This window comes from Microcaecilia unicolor, chromosome 7, assembly GCF_901765095.1.
Source record: "Microcaecilia unicolor chromosome 7, aMicUni1.1, whole genome shotgun sequence".
NCBI classification, from domain to species: Eukaryota; Metazoa; Chordata; class Amphibia; order Gymnophiona; family Siphonopidae; genus Microcaecilia; species Microcaecilia unicolor.
The window spans coordinates 256,863,337-256,887,999 of NC_044037.1; the positions used below are offsets into that span (position 1 = coordinate 256,863,337).

The 24,663-nt window shown below is 40.3% G+C and overlaps 1 long non-coding RNA gene across 1 annotated transcript; it reads right to left on the bottom strand.

Annotated features, from left to right (window-relative positions):
* Positions 1-206: 206 nt before the first annotated feature.
* Positions 207-23,836, bottom strand: LOC115474046. Its single transcript, XR_003942801.1, has 3 exons — positions 23,824-23,836; positions 15,173-15,177; positions 207-285 (listed from the first exon to the last, which is right to left on the bottom strand). It is a non-coding gene; the product is annotated as an uncharacterized LOC115474046 (long non-coding RNA).
* Positions 23,837-24,663: the final 827 nt, after the last annotated feature.

A 24,663-nucleotide genomic window follows, 5' to 3' on the forward strand; every position in this document is an offset into this window, starting at 1 on the left:
TTGTATTTGGAGCATCTTATCCTGGTGTTTGGAGTGATCTCTTGGACTTGGGTCTTTTCCACCTTTCTTGTTCAGTTCTGGTTTTGTGGAAATTGTGAACTCCTTTTGTTTTTTGTAATTATTTGGAATGCCCATGCTCCACTCATGCCCTTCCCATGGCCATGCTCCTTTTGAGTTGTGCACTAGACACTTTGAAAAAGCAATATAGAACAGCACATAGGCAGATGTGCAAGTAAATCCAAATTAGTGTTAAGTGCCAATTAATGCCAATAATTGGTTGTTAGGCTGCAATTGACTAGTTTATGTGTGCATCTGGGCTCTGTACCCAAATTTGTGTGATCTATATAGAATCCAGGGGTTAAGGGCCTTATTCTATAAAGGTTATACTCCCAAATTTACGCTCCTAAAATTTATGCTCCTAAATTTATGAACATAATTTATGCTCCTACATTTACGCTCCTGAATTTATGCTCCTAAATTATAAGCATATCTATACTCCAAAATAGATGAAGCTCATAATTTATGAGCATAAATTATGATCATAAATTTAGGAGCACAAGCTTTATAGAATAAGGCTCTTTGGAGATCCTTTACAAAGGAACACTAGCCTTTTTAGGACATGCTAAATGCTAGAGACACCCGAAGGAATATATGGGCATCTCTAGCATTTAGCACACGCTTATGTTTAGCGTAAAAGGGGCCATAAGTGCTTAAAGGGAAAGGAGATGGGGCCTGATAGAATCCAGGGTTAAGTGCTTAACATTCTTTAGTAAAAAGGACTCTTTTTTTTCCAAGGGGCCGTAGTTAAGGGGGCAATTTAAAAAAATATTTTTCTTCAGATGAATCCTATTTCTCCAGTGGAAAAGGGCTTTTATAAAATCACCCCAGAGATTGCACAAGTATAAATTAGGCACAAAGAATATTCTTGCCTACTTTTATGTGATCTGAGTGTAGGCATGTTTAGAGAAGGAGTTTGAGTGGCAAGTGGATAGAGTTCTGATGTATGCACATATTTTATAAAATATACATATATGTGCATACTTGATGCACATACATTTACACCAACTCTACAATCAATAGAAATTTGTGTGCACACATAGCCACAAGTTTTGCAGGTTTTGTAAAGCTTATGGTACCTTTATAAAGCAGCTCCAAAATAGGTACCTGTTTGGACTTTCTACCTATGCAACCTGTTGTAAAAGTAACTTCCACATCAGTATCTACTGAGATACTAACATAAATTATAGAACAGCAGTGTTGCTGAAAAGATTTCCTTAAATGTGCTGTTAAATTGCTGACACAGAGCTCCCGCCTCCTTCACAGAGCTTAGCATTAAGTTTTACCTTGTCTGTGCCACTGAAAAATTATGAAAGTGTCACTTTCTCTTTGCAGTTAATTCAGGAGAGATCCTCGATTTGAGCAGGATACATTTTCATGCAAATATAGCAGCCGATTTTCCAGCCCCCTAATAGCTTCTTACAAATGATGTGCCATTACAACGCGGTTTATTTAAACAAATTTAATACATCTTTAATCAAGCTAGAGAGCATTTTCAAAGGTCACGCTCCAAATCAGAATCACCACATAGAGCTTATCAAAGTATTAGCTTAAGGGGGAGGAAGAATTATTTCTTGGTCAAGTAATTTTAGGCAAATCTTTATTTACATTTTTATTCAGTTATTAAATTTTATTCCTTTCCCTCCTCCTTCCACTCTCCATTTATTAACCTATCAGAAACTCTGCAAATGAAGCTGTAAGCATATCATAGCAGACTGGGTTTCCATGGTCAATGCCTTTGAGACCTGAAAATCTCAAAAGGCAAGCACAATTGCTCATTCTTTGTCATCAAATATGCAGTATGAGGGTGATTTGATAAAGGTTTGCTCTTGTGGATATGCCTATATGTGAATGTAAAATAGCTCCTATAAAAAAACCCTCACATGTACAAATATACATTGAGCTGGATTCTATATATGGTGCCTAAAAAAATCAGTGCCAAAAACAGTGCTATTCTATAAACTGTGCTTAAAGTTAGGCGTGGTTTATAGAATAGGGCTTAAGCCCAGGAATCATGTCTAACTTTAGGCATGGCCACTTGCACCAGCTGAAATGTGGTGCAAATGTACATGCCTAAATTATGCATGTATCCCCCTTATACTACAGCAACACACATAATTGCTAGAGACACTCCCATGTTCCGCCCATGCCCCTCCCACTCCTGCACCCCCTTTTTCAGATTGCACGTAAAGTTCAACAAAATGTAATAAGTGCCCATAATTTTTGGTGGCTTTTATAAAATTAGGGAGATAATAACGGGTCATTTTACTAAGCTGTGGTAAACACTAACATTTGCTTACCTCAGCAAGAAAAGGCCTTACGCTCAGGCTTCCTGTGGTAATTTTGTGATCAGTGATTTTACTTTTTAGTACTAGGGGAGAGTTAGGGAGAGGAGAGATGTCGTCTTCTGTGCTAATCGTTAGCACAGATACATTGCCATGCGTTAACTGATTAGCGTGTGATTACTGCCTACAAAATAGATGGCAGTAGGAGCTCAGATGCCAATGGCCATGCATTAATTGGAAAATTAATGAAGAATCCATATAATAAAAATTTATTTATTTATTTGTTGCACTTGTATCCCACATTTTCCCACCTATTTGCAGACTCAATGTGGCTTACAATAACACATCATGGCAAGCGCCAATCAAAGTAGATAAACAACTGGTTGCATACAAAAAAACAAGTGTAGCATAATGGATATAAACAATTCAATAAATCAGAAACAGTCAGACTATCAAGTAAGTAGTGATGCATTGGAATTCCTATTATTGATTATTATGGTAAGTCTTGTTAAAAAGAAAAGTCTTTAGTGATTTTTGAAAGTTGATTAGGTCATGAATATTTTTCAGATCAAGTGGTAATGCATTCCACAACTGTGTGCCAATGTAGGAAAAGCAGGATACATGTACTAGTTCATTTTAGACCTTTACAACTAGGGAAATGAAGTCCCAGGAATGTGCGTGATGATCTTTTAGCGTTCCTGGGTAGCCTTAGGGCACAGGAATGACCCACATAAGTACACCCTAAGGCCACTTTTTACCACAGTTTGGTAAAAGGGCTCTTAAGTATTCTATCACAAATTTACCCTCATATGCACAGTCACTTAACTTAAAGATGTTTTAAGAATATATGAGATGGCATCAGTGCCCTTAATTGACTGAAGGGCTAGGCTACCATTAAAGATGTTTTATTTTACTGTTAACCCCAGTTAGTAGTAACTAGAAAGCCCTTTTACTAATACAACATGTAACATTTAGCACTTGCTAATGTTTGTTAGCCCGTGCTAAGCTTTAGTAAAAGGGCCCTATGTCTCATTGAATAAAATGGGACCTGTGGTAAAATAACACATCTTAAAGGTAGACCACATTGATAACTATGCACTTGAGTCATCTTTGAAAAGTGGGCATTGAAGCAGTTCTGTACGAGAATGTTCTCTTTATTGGCCCCTCTCAATGGAGCTGATTAGCATGCAAGCTCTGCTAAGTGGAGGAGTAGCCTAATGGTTAGTGCAATGGACTTTGATCCTGGGGAACTGAGTTCAATTCCCACTGCAGCTCCTTGTGATTCTGGGCAAGTCACTTAACCCTCCATTGCCCCTGGTACAAAAATAAGTACCTGAATATATGAAAACCACTTTGAATGTAGTTGCAAAAACCTCAGAAAGGCAGTATATCAAGCCCCATTTCCCTTCCCTCTTACATTTTTAGGAAGCTTATCTAGTCTTGAACTTTTACTAAGATGCACTAATGTCCCAGAGAGCCAGGACAAGGGAAGGAGTTCTGAACCTGCCCAATCAAGCAAATGGAGAGCATCTGAGCAATGGGTGTAGGGAGAAACCTATGGACTGGCAAGAGGAAAAAAAGGGGGAGGAACTAGAGCAAGAGGAGCTGATGGAGATTGCTGCTCTGACTAAACTGGAAGGAAAGGAGTTGAAACAGGAGAGGGCTGCTCGGGAGGAGAGCCCGGTAGAAGAAGGGAAAAGGTGGCTATCCCACGAGGGGAGCTGAGAGAACAGGTTTACCATGGAAGGGTCATGCGGGTGTTGGTCAGGGTATAATGCTGGCCTGGTTGGGGAGGGACCCTTGCCACTCTCCCTAGGTTGATTTCTTTTGAAAGGGAGAGAGGAGGAGTGGTGGTTTGGGGCACAACTGCTATACATGAACTGCTGGGAGTTTGAACCCTTTCTGAGCTGCTGTGTTTGGGGAATTGTTTTGCATAACTGCTTACATGAACTGCTGGGGAGTGTGAACCCATTCTGAACTGCTGTGTTTGGGGGATTGTTTTGCCTAACTGCTGATATGAACTTATGGGGAGGGTTTGAACCCTTTCTGGAGCTACCATGTTTGGAAAATTACTTTGCATACCTGCTATACATGAACTGCTGGGAGTTTGAGCCCTTTTTGAGCTACTTTGTTTGAAGAATTGCTTTACATTACTGCTTTATATGAACTGCTGAGATTTTGGAACCTTTTGGGTTTTTTGGGGGGTTTTGTTTTGTTTTGAATACTATGCTGTTGAACTGCTATGCTTCTTGAGAAATGCTATGGTAAGAACTACCTTTGGAGGAGCAGTTGACACAAAGGGATTACAATAAAGTATAATGATCTGACCTTGTGGATTGCTGTGTGCTCTTTAGCAGTGGATTACAGCACAGAGCTCAGCTAAAGGGCCGAGGGACTCAAGAGTCCCGTGCAGGAGACTTTTCCAAGAGTCTCCCGGTGGTGGAGACCTTACAGTGTGCATTTTACCTTTGAATACCTGGCAAAGGCCGCATAAAGAAAAATAAGCACCTATATTTTACCCATACACAAAATGTTAATTATCCTCATGATGTCTAATAATTTTAGAATTGTTCTGGGAGTGGTAGTGATGAAGTCTGATTGTTGTTGATTTTCAAAATCTCAGAGGAGGGCCCTCTGACCCTGACACCTTGTTGCAAGGGGAAGGGGATGGAAGGTTGAATATTCACCTAGGGTTTCTAATATCCTTGTACTGGCCCTGACCCTGAGACTATAGAATGTTCAATGAGAGACAAAAGTGGCATAGACAGAAGACAATTTTGGAGTGGGCCAACAGGTTGGATGGGTGGGCGCTAGAGTTGCCAACTTTTTGAAAGAGAAAAAAAAACTGCCACCTGATGCACACCATGCTCTCTCCCTACCCCTCCCCACCCCATGCTCCATCTCTACTTCACTCCCAACACACATTTTGGTATTGAAGCCAAATATAATCCGTATCCAGAGAACCTCCTGCAACAATGGATGCAGAGCTGAGCATGGGCATGTTCCCATAAAACTCACCATACAAAGCAAATTTGTTTTCTAGTGAAATCTCAATAGACATATTGTAATTTTAAAAAAATCTATAAACAAAAAGTCACTCAGAATCTAGAACAAATCTACCATGCCAGCATTAACTTCCAAAACAAGGATCCTACCTATGAAAAGGTGGTGCCCTAAACATTACAGTGGGGCCCTAAAATATTGATACATCTACCGAGAAAACTGAACAAACCAACTTACTAGAGAATGCTACATAGAAACTTCTCGGTGACAGAATACCTCGGTCACACACACACAGAACATGAATGCCAAATACAGAATAAGTGACCACAAACTCTATAAATATAAATTAAGCTGAAACCCCAAGAAGCCAGACCTTGCATGTAGTACAACAGTAAAGAAACAAAAAAGGCATTTCCTCCTGTACAAAATATAAAGATAGCACATACCAGGGATGGTGTTAGAGGTGTACAACTGGGGGAATTGTGCTTGACTCTGTGGCCAGAGAGAGCCCCAAGCCTGCCAGGACCCGAAGAAGGCGCAGCCTGGTAATGGGCTTTGGGGTTCTCTCCCAGATTTCTGCCCTGTGCCCCAGCCATGTCTAACACCAGCTCTGGCAAGATGTACAAGCCAAATCTGACATATTCTAATCACAGAAAATAAAATAAAAATATTTTTATACCTTTTTGTTGTCTGTCATTTTATTTTTTAAATCATATTGGTCCCAGTCTCTGGTTTCTGCTTCCCTTTGTCTTTCCTGTCCATAAGTACATAAGTACATAAGTAGTGCCATACTGGGAAAGACCAAAGGTCCATCTAGCCCAGCATCCTGTCACCGACAGTGGCCAATCCAGGTCAAGGGCACCTGGCACGCTCCCCAAACGTAAAAACATTCCAGACAAGTTATACCTAAAAATGCGGAATTTTTCCAAGTCCATTTAATAGCGGTCTATGGACTTGTCCTTTAGGAATCTATCTAACCCCTTTTTAAACTCCGTCAAGCTAACCATGTCCACCATCCATCTCCCATCTCTGTGTCCCTATATTTCCTTGTCCAGCATCTCCCCTGTGTTCATATCCCCGCATCCATCATCATTCCTTTGCGCACCCATGTACCCTATGCCCTGTATCTCCCTTCTGTTTTCCTATTCTCCCCTTGTCTGGTATCTCCCCTCTGTGTCCATTGTATCTCTATTCCCATATCTCCTCCCCCCCCCAGGTCAGGCATTGCCCCTCTGTGTCCATGTCATCCCAATACAGCATCTCATCTGTGTCCCTGTCCCCATGCTCCTACCCAATGCCCATCATCTCCCTTCTGTTTCTCTTTATGTCCCTATATCCCCTTTTCCCTCACCCACACCAATGTGTCCCTCTCTTCTCTGATCCCACCCCAACCAGCTCCTATTCTTCTCTCTTCCCTCCCCCTTATGCATCTGCTTATTCTACCACTGTGGGTTCAGCATTTGACCCTCTCTTCCATTATCTTTGTGGTCCAGCATCTCTCTCCTTTCCCTCTAACCCATTCCTTCCCTCTCCTATGGATCTAGCACCTCTCTCCCTTTGCTCCAGCCCCCCCCCCTTGCATGTACAGAACCTCTCCCCCTTCCCTCCTGCCCCCTAACATATCCAGCACCTCTCTCCCTTTCCTCCTGTACCCCGCATATCCAGCATCTCTCTCCCCCCCCCCCCCAGTACTGGGTGCAAATGATGACCAGAATAGGTGTATATAACTCTTATTTCCCAATACATACTATTGATGGAGTCATACAACCCCTTGTGACTGTACACAGAAATTTTGTATGCTGCTGTCATCAGGTTTTCATAACAGCAGCAACTCAGTGTGAGTGCTCTCTTTGGCAGCAGTAGTCAAAATTTTTTAAGGTGTCAAGCAATAGAGATCTGTTTTAGAAACTCTGGGGCAAGCTTGGAGAGTTCCCAGGTACTTCTAAAGCCTTTGCAACAGTCCTATCATTATGAATCTATGGAAATCTGGGAGCTAGTCTTAGGTAAAGGATCATATAGGTTTCATAAATTAAGGAGGTAGCACCAGCAATGGAAGATAGGACTAGTCACTAGGGGATGGAGATTTCTAAAACAGCAGGTATGACCACAGTATATGATGTTCAACTTGCATTGGAAATAGGCATACACACTACCCCAGTTGCAAAGGACTGAAGTACAAACTGATGCATGCCACTACGTTCTCGTACAAGAGCACGCAATTATGGAATGCATTACCCAAAGTCCTGAAAGCAATCAACGAAACAACTAGCTTTCGAAAATCTCTGAAAACATTCTTCTTCAACAAGGCCTACAATGAACACCTATAATCATTCTAAAGCACCTCACCAACCCGCTCAATTATGAAAGGTCACCTTATACAACTATCCTTATCACTACCTTCCTTCTCCCTCTTCCCATCCTTGATCGTCACACATTACTAACTGTACCTGATATATTGCTATGATAATGTCAACAAATCTATGTAAGCCACATTGAGCCTGCAAATAGGTGGGGGAATGTGGGATACAAATGCAATAAATGTAAGCAATAATATACATATGAATAAAAAGAGAGGAGACCTATGTATAACTGATATGGGAGCACCAAGGCTAATAAATAGGGCCATTTTTGAGAGCCCTACCTAGCATTATTTATTTGAAGTGTTTGTTATTTAATTGTCACTTGATTTAGATTCAGGACAATATGTTGAGGCATTATCCATTATTTTAGTAACAGACATCACTCGGCAATCTTTTTGTCATGATCACTAAGTAACTGTTCGTAGTTTACAGCTGAAACTTGCATCACAAAACTGAATCATTTGGCCTTGCACTTTGTTAAATAAAAACAGAGGAGACCTAATGAGGCTGAGATAAAACAGGAAGTGAATTCTGCAAGTTCAAAGACAGATATAACTGCTGGTAAAAAAAAGTTGTTTCTGAGATTTTAATGCTCATTAGATACCGAAGTAAAGAAATTCAGCTAAGCAACTGAAAAGACTGGTATTAGATAATGAAAATATGTTGTGTTATCAGTATTAATGCTATTTTTTTTTCTGCTTCGACCTCCTGCAAGCAGTTTATGAATACAGGCAGCTTGTGTTTAAGCCTGAGCAAGGCTGAGGGAAGATGAAGCTTGAATTGCGTTTGTACAGCAGGTACCTAAAAGCTTGGCCAGGAATAAGGTACCATGGGACTGGATTCATAGCACAAATGCTACAAGCTGAGGCATTGCTCCTGGTGAAAGTGTGAACAGGAAAACCTGGACTGGAGTGCAGCCTAGAGCACACCAGGGCCTCATCACATGCAGGGGGAGTAAAAGCTGACAGGGAAAGAGGAACTGTGAAAAGCTTGAGGAAATTATAATGCTTATATTTAAAGTTTAGAAAGAGGAGACTCTAAGCTGTGAGGGGAGATTCTTGATTAAAATAGTAACGTACAAACAACATGCTTAGTAAGAAAAGCCCAAGGCTGTGAATGGGTATTGAGTATGTCCAAAATCTATAAAGAAGATGCTTGATAATGAAGTTTATGTTTAAATAAAGAAGTTGCAGAGTGTTTGGATGTGATGGAATTAGTCTTTGAGATCCTGACCAAGGCCCCCGTTGTACAAAGGCAGCCGTAAAATACGGCTGCCTCGCTAAAATTTAGCGAATCGCTAACAGCCAGTGATGCACAAAGGGGATTGCATGCAAATGAGCTGCACGGATCCCCCTTTGTGCATCCTTGCTGTTTGTGAGTTCGAGCTGTCAAATGGATTTGACACTGCTGTCAAATCCATTGACAGCTCGGATGCACTAGACTGCCATTGTTACCCCAGTGGTCCAGTGGACCTGACCCCCCAAAATTTTTTTAAAAACTTTCCCTGGTGGTCCAGTGGACCATGACCCCCCCCCACCCCTTGACCCCGGAACCTTTAAAAACCGTTTCCCTGGTGGTCCAGTGGACCAAACCCCTTGCCTTGCACAGGAGCACATACCCCTCCTTCACTCCTGCACCTGACCCACACTCCCGCCCCTCCCTGTACCTTAGAACAAGGTGGAGGCAGGAGGGCAGGAGCAATGGCTCCTCCTCCTGCCTCGAGCCTGTCCAGAACAAAATGGCAGCACTCAGGCCCTGCCCAGTGCATTCTGGGATGCACTGGGCAGGGCTAAACACCATATAAGGATGTTATTTATTTCCTCCTATATGCACCAGTTCCAGTGGTAATTAGCACTTGGTGTGGGCCAGCCAGTCATCATGCATTTAGAGCGTAAGCCTTTACCGCTAGATCAATGGGCGGTGTTAAGGGCTCAGGCTAGTTTTGGGTGTGTGCTGGTTTCATTTGTACCACAGGTCCTTTTCCCATCTCGTTAAAATAAAATCATTTTTTGTAGATGTGCCTACACTACCACAGGCCACTTTTTACCACAGCTTAGTAAAAGGACCCCTTAGTTTTAGAAAGATTTTCAGATGAACTTAAGGTCATAAGATTTGAGTGTCTATAATTGTTGGCTTCAAATTTAGGTCTGCTATATGTTTGTTTTCTTACCCTTAGGGGTCCTTATACTAAGCTGCAGTAAAAAGTGGCCTTAGTTATAGCTGATTTCCTATTTTTTCAATCAATAGTCATGTGCCATTCACTTGCAGTTTATAAAAAATTGTAGGTGGTAAGGGCCCACACAATAATCCTGCTCTAACCAGTTAGCACACAGTAATGCGGATGCACTAAGGGGTCCTTTTATCAAGCTGTGGTAAAAAGGGCTCTGTGGTAGCGGTGGGAGCCATTTTACCAAGCACGAGAGCCCTTTCCTGCAGCAGGTAAAAAGCCCCTAAAAATGGCCATGCGGTAATATTACTCTTACCGCATGGCTATGCGGTAGGGAACACTTACCGCCACCCATTGAGGTTTTGGTTAGGGCTCCCGTGGTAACCCGGTGCTAAAAACTACAAAAATATCTTTTGTTGCACCGAAAATGGCAGATATGGAACATACCTCAAGATTACTGAGCGAATTCCTCAATAAGCCATTTTAAGCTGTAGTAAGCACATGCTAGCTCTTACTACAGCTTAGTTAAAGGACAATCTTTTTGCTAAAATAGCCTCTTTTACTTCATCTTTTAACCATGTTGGCTGTTGTTTTCTCTTCTTTCCACCTTTGCAAATAAGTGGAATGTATCTGGTCTAGGCTTCCAAGATGGTATTTTTGAATAACATCCACACCTGAAAGTAACAGGATAGATCATAAGGAATGCCAAGCCAAATGCAAAGCGGAGATAAGGAGGGCAAAAAAGGACTTTGAGAAGAAATTAGCGTTGGAAGCAAAAATACATAGTAAAAATTTTTTTAGATACATTAAAAGCAGGAAACCAGCCAAAGAGTCGGTTGGGCCGCTGGACGAAAATGGTGTTAAAGGGGCGATCAAGGAGGACAAAGCCGTAGCGGAGAAATTAAATGAATTCTTTGCTTCGGTCTTCACCGAGGAGGATTTGGGGGGGACACCGGTGCCGGAAAGAATATTTGAAGCGGGGGAGTCGGAGAAACTAAACAAATTCTCTGTAACCTTGGAGGATGTAATGGGTCAGTTCAGCAAGCTGAAGAGTAGTAAATCACCGGGACCTGATGGTATTCATCCCAGAGTATTAATAGAACTAAAAAATGAACTTGCGGAGCTACTGTTAGAAATATGCAATCTGTCCCTAAAATCGAGTGTAGTACCGGAAGACTGGAGGGTAGCCAATGTTACTCCGATTTTTAAGAAGGGTTCCAGAGGAGATCCGGGAAATTATAGACCGGTGAGTCTGACGTCGGTGCCGGGCAAGATGGTGGAGGCTATTATTAAGAATAAAATTGCAGAGCATATACAAAAACATGGACTGATGAGACAAAGTCAGCACGGATTTAGTGAAGGGAAGTCTTGCCTCACCAATCTAATGCATTTTTTTGAGGGGGTAAGCAAACATGTGGACAATGGGGAGCCGGTTGATATTGTATATCTGGATTTTCAGAAGGCGTTTGACAAAGTGCCGCACGAAAGACTCCTGAAGAAATTGCAGAGTCATGGAATCGGAGGTAGGGTATTATTATGGATTAAGAACTGGTTGAAAGATAGGAAGCAGAGAGTAGGATTGCGTGGCCAGTATTCTCAGTGGAGGAGGGTAGTTAGTGGGGTCCCGCAGGGGTCTGTGCTGGGTCCGTTGCTTTTTAATGTATTTATAAATGACCTAGAGATGGGAATAACTAGTGAGGTAATTAAATTCGCCGATGACACAAAATTATTCAGGGTCGTCAAGTCGCAGGAGGAATGTGAACGATTACAGGAGGACCTTGCGAGACTGGGAGAATGGGCGTGCAAGTGGCAGATGAAGTTCAATGTTGACAAGTGCAAAGTGATGCATGTGGGTAAGAGGAACCCGAATTATAGCTACGTCTTGCAAGGTTCCGCGTTAGGAGTTACGGATCAAGAAAGGGATCTGGGTGTCGTCGTCGATGATACGCTGAAACCTTCTGCTCAGTGTGCTGCTGCGGCTAGGAAAGCGAATAGAATGTTGGGTGTTATTAGGAAGGGTATGGAGTCCAGGTGTGCGGATGTTATAATGCCATTGTATCGCTCCATGGTGCGACCGCACCTGGAGTATTGTGTTCAGTACTGGTCTCCGTATCTCAAAAAAGATATAGTAGAATTGGAAAAGGTACAGCGAAGGGCGACGAAAATGATAGTGGGGATGGGACGACTTTCCTATGAAGAGAGGCTGAGAAGGCTAGGGCTTTTCAGCTTGGAGAAGAGACGGCTGAGGGGAGATATGATAGAAGTGTATAAAATAATGAGTGGAATGGATCGGGTGGATGTGAAGCGACTGTTCACGCTATCCAAAAATACTAGGACTAGAGGGCATGAGTTGAAGCTACAGTGTGGTAAATTTAAAACGAATCAGAGAAAATTTTTCTTCACCCAACGTGTAATTAGACTCTGGAATTCGTTGCCGGAGAACGTGGTACGGGCGGTTAGCTTGACGGAGTTTAAAAAGGGGTTAGATAGATTCCTAAAGGACAAGTCCATAGACCGCTATTAAATGGACTTGGAAAAATTCCGCATTTTTAGGTATAACTTGTCTGGAATGTTTTTACGTTTGGGGAGCATGCCAGGTGCCCTTGACCTGGATTGGCCACTGTCGGTGACAGGATGCTGGGCTAGATGGACCTTTGGTCTTTCCCAGTATGGCACTACTTATGTACTTATGTACTTATGTTGTGTCCTAACCTTAGCTGTCGATCCTTTTAGCTTCTTTTTAACCATTTTTCTCATTTTATAATAGTCACCCTTTCGAAAATTAAATGTAGCTACAGTAGATTTCTTTTTAAACTAGAAAATGTAACATGTATTGGCAACTTTTCCAGGTGGATTTGGAAGTTCTTTTTGTTCAAGCCTTTGAAAGTATGGAATGAGTTTGTTAAGGCAGTTTTGGATAAGATGGCATCATTAAAGGAGAAAAAAGTCAGACAAGTTAAAAATCCCTGGTATATGAAACATTTGAGTTCTGTGAAGGCATATTGTCAGAAATTAAGAAGGATTTGGAGGAAGTGTAGAGATGATCAGAGCTTTCCCAATTAGAGACTAGAGATTAAAAATATAAGCTGGTGATTCAGGAGTCTAAAAAGATATATTATGAGGATAAAATAAAGAAATCAGAGAGTCCTATGAAGAAAGCATTTAAGATTTTTACTTTGTTGACTAAAATGGTTGATATTTATTTCTTATTTATTTATTTATTAATTACATTTGTATCCCACATTTTCCCACATATTGTAGGCTCAATGTGGTTTACATAGTACCGGAGAGGCGTTTGCCGGTTCCGGTGAGAACAAATACAAAGTGATATTGTGGTAGGATAAAGATCATGTGGCACAGCCACAATTAGGGAATTCTTAGCTGAGATAATAAAAAAGCCTAATTCTATTAACCTTAGACTGAAAAAAATGCCAATGCTTCTGCACCAGGTTGAAGTATAGTAGGAGAAAGATAGTCAACACGATGGTATACCAGGTGATAAACTCTGGTCCTCCTTTTCATGGATAACATCAGACTCATTGTCTAAGATCCTGGTGAGGCTTTTTAGTAAGGCCTGTTCCTGGGATACTTGTCCTTTCTTTTCTGCTGAAATCAATTTCTGTGGAAGTTCTGTTTTGGTTAACTTGGTTAATTAACCTATTGCTTGAAGTGGGAACCAATCCTGATAAATTTACTGATATAGTTTTAACTCCAATACCTAAGTCTATTGGATTAGATCTTAAAGCTGTAATCCCCTGGTAAATTGAGTTGGAAATTTCCTCAGTGGATTACTAGACTGTTTCAGAACTGTCCAGTCACTGGGTGGAAGGAGAGCAGCCATGGATGGGAGGGGGAGAGCTCAACCCAGAGGGATGTTTAGAAAAGTAAGAGTGACAATGGATGTCATTTGTGGGGTAGAGTTTGAAAATTATAAAAATGATAGGATTAGTGAGCACATGGCCTTTGGTTGTCTTCACCCCCAGCAGGTCCCGTGAGGTGAGGGGGTGTTCTAGATAGGCCCAATAACCTAAGACAGAATAAAGAGATTTTTTTTGCCACTAATTGGATTGTAAGAGTGTTCCATGTGGGTAGAAGGTTTAACCCAGCCTGGGAGCAGACCAGGAAAGAGCCTGTTCAGTACCAGAGACAGCAGCTCATGGAAGTGCACCTCTGGAGTAAGGACAGACAGACAAGTCTTATCCTGAGTGGGACCAGCAACTGGAAAAAGCCCAGTGGAACAGTTTGTTGGAGAAAGCACTGCAAGTACAGCCTTGGATTTTTCTGTCAGAAGGGATAGGTATTGGAGGACTGGTGATGCCGTAAATATGTAAACAGCCTAGGATTCATAAAGAGGCTATTAATTAGGTAGATAAGATTTACACCAAGAGTCTTGGACTGGCACAAAAAACCTCTTTTCTTTCAGCAAACTGAATTCTTGGGATACAGATTGAATTGTTTGTTACATGAAAACTATGAAATCTGGATATCCTGTTGCAGTGTTCCAGTAAGGTTTTGCATTTGTTTATAAATTCTAGAGTAGAGAGTATCTTTGGAGTGTGAAGTTATTTTACTCCCAGGTTGATAAAGAAATAAGATACAAGTGAGGCTTAAAACCCTACGGCCTAACGGGATCAAGCCCAGCTCAGTGATATAAAACATTTGTAGTGACCCTGATTTGGGTGCGAACCTGAAGAGCTAGCTGGTGCCTGGAACTTTGTGGTGAGACCAGGGTTACACAGCTGTGGAGAAATTTTGACCTATTTCTTTCATTCTTTGGATAGAAAAGCTCCTGGAATTTGTGATGAACAAACAACAAATTTTCTTCATTTAACTGAAAGTTTACATTTTACTGAACATGGTTGTAGATCTCAGCATAGTACAGAAACATTGCAAATAATTGAGTTGTTTAAGTAAAGGGAAACAGATGGTCCTCCTACAGTTTGATATTTCAGTGGTGTTTGACGCTGTAGACCATTCAAAGTTATTGTATAGGTTTAGTGAATAGGGGTGACTGGTACCATGTTAAACTGGTTCAGAGGATTCTTAACTAAGTGGATCTATTGTGTTAAAAAAATGATATTACATCTGTGCCATGGCGTTCCATGTGCGAAGTTCCACAGGGCTCACCACTCTCCCTGTTACTGTTCAATCTTTTTCTCAGCCCCTTAGGTGAATTGTTATCAGACTTAGGAGTGCTTAGTTTATCATATGCTGCTGATATAATACTCTCATTTAAGGAGACCACGTATTTATTAGTGTGGGGATTTAAAACATAATCCAGTAATCAAAATATCCCTAACACCTCCTATTTAAATCATCCTTATCTGTAATCAATTCTTTTCACAGTGTGCTCATTTCTACAATCGTCATTTTAACCAATCGGGGATATTCAGAATTTTTAACAGCGCAACCATCCAGGTCATTTTTCAACATAATGATGGTGCTGTTTAACTCGTCATAATTCAACCCGTTTTCTTATTACTTTTTATTTTTTATTTTACCAATAGTATAAAACTTTACTTATATAGTGAATTCCCAATAATATAAAACTTTTCTTATATGGTGAATTCCAACTTCTCAGATAATAGATTTCCAATTGAGTAAATATAACTTAGCTTTTAAATAGCTGTATAGAGCATTGATTCTCCAGCTTCAAACCTCCGCCTCGAATTTCTTCGTCAGGGAAGAGGTTTGCTGAGAAGGAAACACAATCTATCAAACATTGTCCCCAAACCAACAGTTAAATTTCCTAATACTCACTCACTGTGAAATTACCATCTTAGATATTGCTTCAACATCAAAATAAAATAAAATGGCTGCGGCGTCTCTTCTACCTCAGCAACTTAAATAACCACAGCTGAAAAGAATCTACCAGTTATAATGCAACCATGTCATATTCGAACCCACCAATCCTAGAGGAGGGAGTAGACAACATCATGAGATCTTAAAGGTATATCTCAAATTAAAGACCACCAATCGATTTCAGAGTTTAGTCCATAAGGAGATAACGAATGTAGATGAAAAATCCACCTTTGTTCTTTATAATTTAATAAGGATTCAGGATTTCCACCTTCCCATCCTAACTGAATATAGTCTATAATTCGCCACCTAATATCTTCAATTTGATGATTTTTTTCTATCCAGTGTTGGACTATAGGAGCAGTCAGTACTTTATTCTTTATCCGTGACTTGTGCTCATTCAGTCTGATTTTAATCGGGCGGCTTGATCTGCCTATATAAATCAAGTGGCATGGACATTCAATGATATATATACCATTAGATGAATTGCAATCAGTTCGAGCCCTTGCCACTATTGGTTGTGTAGATCGAGGGGGTGTCCAAGATATTCCTTCGATCGTAAACTGACACCATTGGCATGAATTACATTTAAAATGTCCCAAAGTCATAGGGTCCAATGCCACATTGTCGACAGATCCTACTTCTTTGTTACAAAAACTTATTAAGGATTTAGTGACTGAGGCAGTAGAACGACAAATATTAACATCAAGGGAGGCTCGTTTCCTCATGGAGGAACATCCAAATATTCCTAGGATTTATTTTTTGCCAAAAGTAAAGATTTGAATAATCCTCCTGGCCGCCCTATCGTGGCTTTATGTAATACTGTTCTTGAGCCTTTATCAAAGTTCTTGGATGTTTTTTTAAAACCTGCGGCTAGTAGAGTTACATCTTTTCTTCAAGATACCACTGATTTTTTGCGCTCTTTGCAAGCTGTGCAAGTAACTGAGGACTCCATTTTAGTGACGGTAGATGTCACTTCTCTATATACTGTGATTCCTCAAAAAGAAGCTTTACAAATTATTGCGGATATATTAGATATGCGTTTACCTCCTCAACGCATCCCTAAAGATTTCTTGATGCAATTAGCAAAATTGGTGATTGAAAAAAATTACTTCTTTTTTCAACAGGAGTTTTTTGAACAGATTCAAGGTGTGGCGATGGGGGCATCTTTAGCCCCCTCAATTGCAACTCTTTATTTAGCTAAATTTGAGGATTCCTTTATATATTCATCAAGAGAATTTCAACAGATTTCGCTTTGGAAGCGCTTTTTAGATGATATATTTTTTATCTGGAATGGAACTCCTCAGTCTTTGCAAAAGTTTATGGTAAAACTAAATTCTTACCAGTGTAATCTGAAATTTACATCTAAGTCACATCTGACAGGCATTGAATTTTTGGATGTCTGGGTGTATAAAAAACATGGACACTTATGTACTAATTTGTATCAGAAACCTACTATGCGCAACACTTTGCTCCACTTTTCAAGCTTCCATCCTTACCATCTTAAAGCCAGTTTGCCAATTAGCCAGTTCCTAAGAATTAAAAGAATTTGCTCTGAAGAGGTGATGTTTGAAGATCAAGCATGCAAGATGACAACACGATTCTTAAATAGAGGATATCCTATTACGGTTATTAAAAAGGCATACCGTAGAGCAAAATTTGCCTGTAGGGACTGGTTGCTACAATATAATGTGCAACAAGCAGAAGATAAACTGGTTTTGGTCATTCCATATTCTACTTTGAGTTCGAATATTAATAGAAGTATACATTGCTACTGGAAAATGTTACAGATACATTCTTGCTTTGAAGATCATCCGATTTGTACGTTCAAAAGAGGGAAAACAATAGGTGAGATGTTGACCTATAAGAGATTGGATTATGTGGCATTGGACCCTATGACTTTGGGACATTTTAAATGTAATTCATGCCAATGGTGTCAGTTTACGATCGAAGGAATATCTTGGACACCCCCTCGATCTACACAACCAATAGTGGCAAGGGCTCGAACTGATTGCAATTCATCTAATGGTATATATATCATTGAATGTCCATGCCACTTGATTTATATAGGCAGATCAAGCCGCCCGATTAAAATCAGACTGAATGAGCACAAGTCACGGATAAAGAATAAAGTACTGACTGCTCCTATAGTCCAACACTGGATAGAAAAAAATCATCAAATTGAAGATATTAGGTGGCGAATTATAGACTATATTCAGTTAGGATGGGAAGGTGGAAATCCTGAATCCTTATTAAATTATAAAGAACAAAGGTGGATTTTTCATCTACATTCGTTATCTCCTTATGGACTAAACTCTGAAATCGATTGGTGGTCTTTAATTTGAGATATACCTTTAAGATCTCATGATGTTGTCTACTCCCTCCTCTAGGATTGGTGGGTTCGAATATGACATGGTTGCATTATAACTGGTGGATTCTTTTCAGCTGTGGTTATTTAAGTTGCTGAGGTAGAAGAGACGCCGCAGCCATTTTATTTTATTTTGATGTTGAAGCAATATCTAAGACGGTAATTTCACAGTGAGTGAGTATTAGGAAATTTAACTGTTGGTTTGGGGACAATGTTTGATAGATTGTGTTTCCTTCTCAGCAAACCTCTTCCCTGACGAAGAAATTCGAGGCGGAGGTTTGAAGCTGGAGAATCAATGCTCTATACAGCTATTTAAAAGCTAAGTTATATTTACTCAATTGGAAATCTATTATCTGAGAAGTTGGAATTCACCATATAAGAAAAGTTTTATATTATTGGGAATTCACTATATAAGTAAAGTTTTATACTATTGGTAAAATAAAAAATAAAAAGTAATAAGAAAACGGGTTGAATTATGACGAGTTAAACAGCACCATCATTATGTTGAAAAATGACCTGGATGGTTGCGCTGTTAAAAATTCTGAATATCCCCGATTGGTTAAAATGACGATTGTAGAAATGAGCACACTGTGAAAAGAATTGATTACAGATAAGGATGATTTAAATAGGAGGTGTTAGGGATATTTTGATTACTGGCTGATATAATACTAGCATGCTTATTTTCGAAAGAGAAGGGCGACCATCTTTCGACACAAATCAGGAAATGGGCGTCCTTCTTCCAGGGTCACCCAAATCGGAATTATCAAAAGCCGATTTTGGGCACCCTTAACTGCTTTCCATCGCGGGGATGACCAAAGTTCCCGGGGGCGTGTCAGAAGCATAGCAAAAACGGGACTGGTACGTGCTTAACACATGGGCGTCCTCCGATGATAATGGAAAAAAGAAGGGCGTCCCTGACGAGCACATGGCTGACTTGGTCCTTTTTTCTTGCGACCAAGCCTCAAAAAGGTGCCCAAACTGACCAGATGACCACCGGAGGGAATCAGGGATGACCTCCGCTTACTCCCTCAGTAGTCACTAACCCCTTCCCACCTTAAAAAAAATGTTAAAATTTTTTTCCAGCCTCTATGCTAGCCTCAAATGTCATACCCAGCTCCATGACAGCAGTATGCAGGTCCCTGGAGCAGTTTAAGTGGGTGCAGTGCACTTCAGGCAGGCGGACCCAGGCCCATGCTCCCCTACCTGTTAAACGTGGTGGTAAATGTGAGCCCTTCAAAACCCACCAGAAACCCACATCTAGGTGCCCCCTTCACTCCTTAGGGCTATGGTAGTGTTGTACAGTTGTAGGTAGTGGGGGTTTTTTGGGGGGGGGGTTGGGGTGCTCAGCACCCAAGGTAAGTGAGCTATGCACCTGGGAGCAATTTCTGAAGTCCACTGCAGTGCCCCCTAGGGTGCCCGGTTGGTGTTCTGGCATGTCAGGGGGACCAGTGCACTACGAATGCTGGCTCCTCCCGTGACCAAAGGGCATGCATTTGGTCGTTTCTGAGATGGGTGTCCTCGGTTTCCATTATCGCTGAAAATCAGGGATGACCATCTCTAAGGACAACCATCTCTAAGGTCGACCTAAATGTTGAGATTTGAGCGTCCCCGACTGTATTATCGAAATGAAAGATGGATGCCCATCTTGTTTCGATAATACGAGTTTCCCCGCCCCTTCGCCAGGACATCCTGCGAAGACGTCCTCAGGAAAACCTGGGTGCCCCATTCATTTTATGCCCCTCCACGTGAAATTTGAGATTATCTCTCTGGTTAATAAATGGTCTTGCTTGAATTTTTAAAAACTGAACAAAGTGAAGACCAAGATTTTATGGTTTGGCAATCTTGAATTATTGCCAATTAGGGAACTGATCTTGTAATACATGTAGTATTACAGAAGGATCTTGGGTTACATGGTGATATTAAAACAACATAGTAGTATAACAAGCAGAAATTATAAGACAATTCTGGGTAAATGAGGAAGAGTTCACATTTGTTGGTCTTTGTGGTATACCTTATTAAAGAGATGGGTTTTCAGTAGTTTGTGGAAGTTAGTTAGTTCATAGATCATTTTTAAGTTGCGCGGCAGCGCATTCCAGAATTGTGTACTTGGGTAGGAAAAGGTTGATGCATGGGTTAGTTTATATTTTAGACCTTTGCAGTTGGGGTAGTGAAGATTAAGGAATGTGTGGAATGATTTTTTAGCATTCCTGGGTGACCTTTGAACCTCAGATGAGCTATCTTATAAAGAATTTTTTTTTTCAAATTGCATAAGCTTAGAGCTACAGTGGTGGAAATAAGTATTTGATCCCTTGCTGATTTTGTAAGTTTGCCGACTGACAAAGACATGAGCAGCCCATAATTGAAGGGTAGGTTATTGGTAACAGTGAGAGATAGCACATCACAAATTAAATCCGGAAAATCACATTGTGGAAAGTATATGAATGTATTTGCATTCTGCAGAGGGAAATAAGTATTTAATCCCTCTGGCAAACAAGACCTAATACTTGGTGGCAAAACCCTTGTTGGCAAGCACAGCGGTCAGACGTCTTCTATAGTTGATGATGAGGTTTGCACACATGTCAGGAGGAATTTTGGTCCACTCCTCTTTGCAGATCATCTCTAAATCATTAAGAGTTCTGGGCTGTCGCTTGGCAACTCGCAGCTTCAGCTCCCTCCATAAGTTTTCAATGGGATTAAGGTCTGGTGACTGGCTAGGCCACTCCATGACCCTAATGTGCTTCTTCCTGAGCCACTCCTTTGTTGCCTTGGCTGTATGTTTTGGGTCATTGTCGTGCTGGAAGACCCAGCCACGACCCATTTTTAAGGCCCTGGCGGAGGGAAGGAGGTTGTCACTCAGAATTGTACGGTACATGGCCCCATCTATTCTCCCATTGATGCGGTGAAGTAGTCCTGTGCCCTTAGCAGAGAAACACCCCCAAAACATAACATTTCCACCTCCATGCTTGACAGTGGGGACGGTGTTCTTTGGGTCATAGGCAGCATTTCTCTTCCTCCAAACACGACGAGTTGAGTTCATGCCAAAGAGCTCAATTTTTGTCTCATCTGACCACAGCACCTTCTCCCAATCACTCTCGGCATCATACAGGTGTTCACTGGCAAACTTCAGACGGGCCGTCACATGTGCCTTCCGGAGCAGGGGGACCTTGCGGGCACTGCAGGATTGCAATCCGTTATGTCGTAATGTGTTACCAATGGTTTTCGTGGTGACAGTGGTCCCAGCTGCCTTGAGATCATTGACAAGTTCCCCCCTTGTAGTTGTAGGCTGATTTCTAACCTTCCTCATGATCAAGGATACCCCACGAGGTGAGATTTTGCGTGGAGCCCCAGATCTTTGTCGATTGACAGTCATTTTGTACTTCTTCCATTTTCTTACTATGGCACCAACAGTTGTCTCCTTCTCGCCCAGCGTCTTACTGATGGTTTTGTAGCCCATTCCAGCCTTGTGCAGGTGTATGATCTTGTCCCTGACATCCTTAGACAGCTCCTTGCTCTTGGCCATTTTGTAGAGGTTAGAGTCTGACTGATTCACTGAGTCTGTGACAGGTGTCTTTCATACAGGTGACCATTGCCGACAGCTGTCTGTCATGCAGGTAACGAGTTGATTTGGAGCATCTACCTGGTCTGTAGGGGGCAGATCTCTTACTGGTTGGTGGGGGATCAAATACTTATTTCCCTCTGCAGAATGCAAATAAATTCATATACTTTCCACAATGTGATTTTCCGGATTTAATTTGTGATGTGCTATCTCTCACTGTTACCAATAACCTACCCTTCAATTATGGGCTGCTCATGTCTTTGTCAGTGGGCAAACTTACAAAATCAGCAAGGGATCAAATACTTATTTCCACCACTGTATTAGATCTGTTTTGAGCAAGGAGAGTTTTAGAGTAATAGCTTAATCAATATTACTTCCACAGCTAGATTAATGTAATTCTTTGCACTGTGCAATCTTAGAAGTTATAAAAAAGATCCAGCTTTTGCAAAATACTGCTGCTAGGCTTATTTTTTGTTTTAGAGAACTGGAAACAATATCTCCTCTCTTGAATTCTCTACACAGACTTTGAATTAATTCAAGAATAGTTTTTAAGATTTTATGTTTGATTTTTAAATCATGTCATGGGTTAAATTCTGAAGGAATTATATGGATTTTACATCTTCCCTGTAATGAGTATGAAGTGCATGAGATTCACAAGTTTAAACTTAACTTTCCATTATTGAGAATTACCATTGTACATCAATTTTGGAATTTTTTTTAAGGCTTATCTGTTCCCTAAATGAATTTTATTTATTTGCTTGTAGAATATTATTTTATTTTGTAACTCCCTCTATTGTTGAGGTTTACTCTTTTGCAATCTATGTAGAATCTATCAAAATATGTAGACTGTAAGAGTATTGAAGATATGGGATGGCCAGTGGCACCCAAAATTATGGAAATATTTCTATATCTTTCTGACACATTTTCTTGGTCTTGGACTGCATTTCTTGGTACTTGAGGATCTTCTCTCCCTCCACACGATTCACCGAGTAATTGCTTGGGACCAACAACTCTTTAATCAATACCATTTTGGTGTTTTTCTCTTTTACCACTATATCCCAGTTGGGATGGGGATGTCTCAGTTGATCATAGCCACCTCTTTGTTTTCTACCGTTCTCTAAGGATCATGATCCCAATGCTTTTCTGGTACACTGATGTTGTAAAACTTATAGAGTTTCCAATGAATGAGATATGCCACCTTCTTGTGCCTTTCTGTATAAGATTTTTCTGCCATCAGCACTTTCCAGTCACCCACAAGATGAGTAACTGTTTCCAGCTCTTACTTACAGAATCTGCAGATGTCTGTTGCATCAGTTTTTTAAATGCTTGCTGTAAACCATCTTCTCCGTAACCCGCTGTCCTAGACTGCAACTATCAATCGTTCATCCTTAGGTTTCAGTTGACCTCTCCTTATGGGAATAGTTTGCTTAGCAAGGATACTGTCTACAGTGTGCGCAAATGTGAAGACAGTGGTCATTCTATGACATCATTCATAGTGAGTTCAAAGCACTACTCTGTCCAATTTCAGATGTACACATTGTTTGGCAACACTGCATGCCCAAAAAGGGGATTTTGAGAGGTGCATACATACTGTAATGAATTTACTAATGCCACTCAGGACTCAAAGCTCCAAATAGTCTGCTAACTAATGGCTTGTTGAATGCTTTGTGGGGGTCTGCAGCCTCATTTTAAAATCAAAATATCATTTAAACCATCTGCCAAACCCTCCTGCATAGCTGTTTACTGAGGTCTCCTATCAGGCTTCAGATTGGGTTAATTGACGTCAGCCTCATTAATCCAGTCTTTCCTGAATCGTCTGTGAAATCCTCTCCTAAATCAAAGCATCCACTTTCTTATAAATCTATCTCAGATTTTACTGAAGGTATAGCTTTAACAGTTATTATAAGTTGTGTTCTTTCTGATAAATTACATGAATAACATTTGAGAGAATGTGTAGTTAAATATTTATGTCTACGACTATAGAACTAGGAAAAGCATAAGATCCCCTAAGATGAATAAATATATTTACCTAAATAAATTACAAAGACAAATATACTTGCATGTGCTCTATACCAATAAACAGTAGATATTCACTAAATTGTGGAATATAAATGGCTCATTTCCTTTAACTGTACACTGAGAGATCTATAACATGTTACATATTTCCTGTGCTTTGCATATATATTTCAATATTCATCATGAAAGGACTTGCTTATGTATCAATATACATTACTTTACATATATTAAAAAATATATATATTTATATATTTTATCATTCTGTGCTCTACATTGACAAAGTATGTGAATATTATACCAGAATTAACCCTTTCACTACACTTTCTTTCTTTCTCAGTGTGACATTTGCACAAAATGAATTGCTTGCTTAGACACAGCTAACTAAATAAAAGCAGACCAAAGCTGATAGTATGAAAAATGGATTTTCATTACTGTTTCATTGATTCTTGTAAATAAGGGCCTCAGGCCTGCTCCGAAAAGGCTGCAAACAGTAATAATTTAATCTGAGGTGACACAGACCAAAATGTATGTGGACAAAAATCATCCCTGAATATTAAACAACAGCCTCGAGACAGAGAAGAGTGTTGTGGGTGAATTTAAATGTATGCAGATCGGTGGGTAACATATTTAAAAACAGAAATTAAAGATTCCTGTCATAAATCACATTTGCTGCCATGGATATGCCTTGTTATGCTGGCGTTTAAGGCAACCTGAAAGGTTAAGGCAGTTGGTGCATTAAATCGTACAAGGATAATTAATACTTTTCTTGTGGCTATTTATAAGAAATGGAAAATATAGTCAGATCAGTTGTAGCACTGTAGTAATTTGAGGAGGGGAAAATGAAAGCATGAGCCAATAGTTTTAACTGGACAAATGTCAAATGTTTAATGATGCAGGAACTGAATTTGGAGGCCGTTTTAAGGTTGTTAAAAAAAGAATAAGGCAAAATATCTCATAGCTCCATTACATATGTAATAGTTTTTTTTTTCTTTTTCCATGTACTGTATAATATATTGAATAGATTTTATTTTCCAATCCCCAAATCTTTCTTT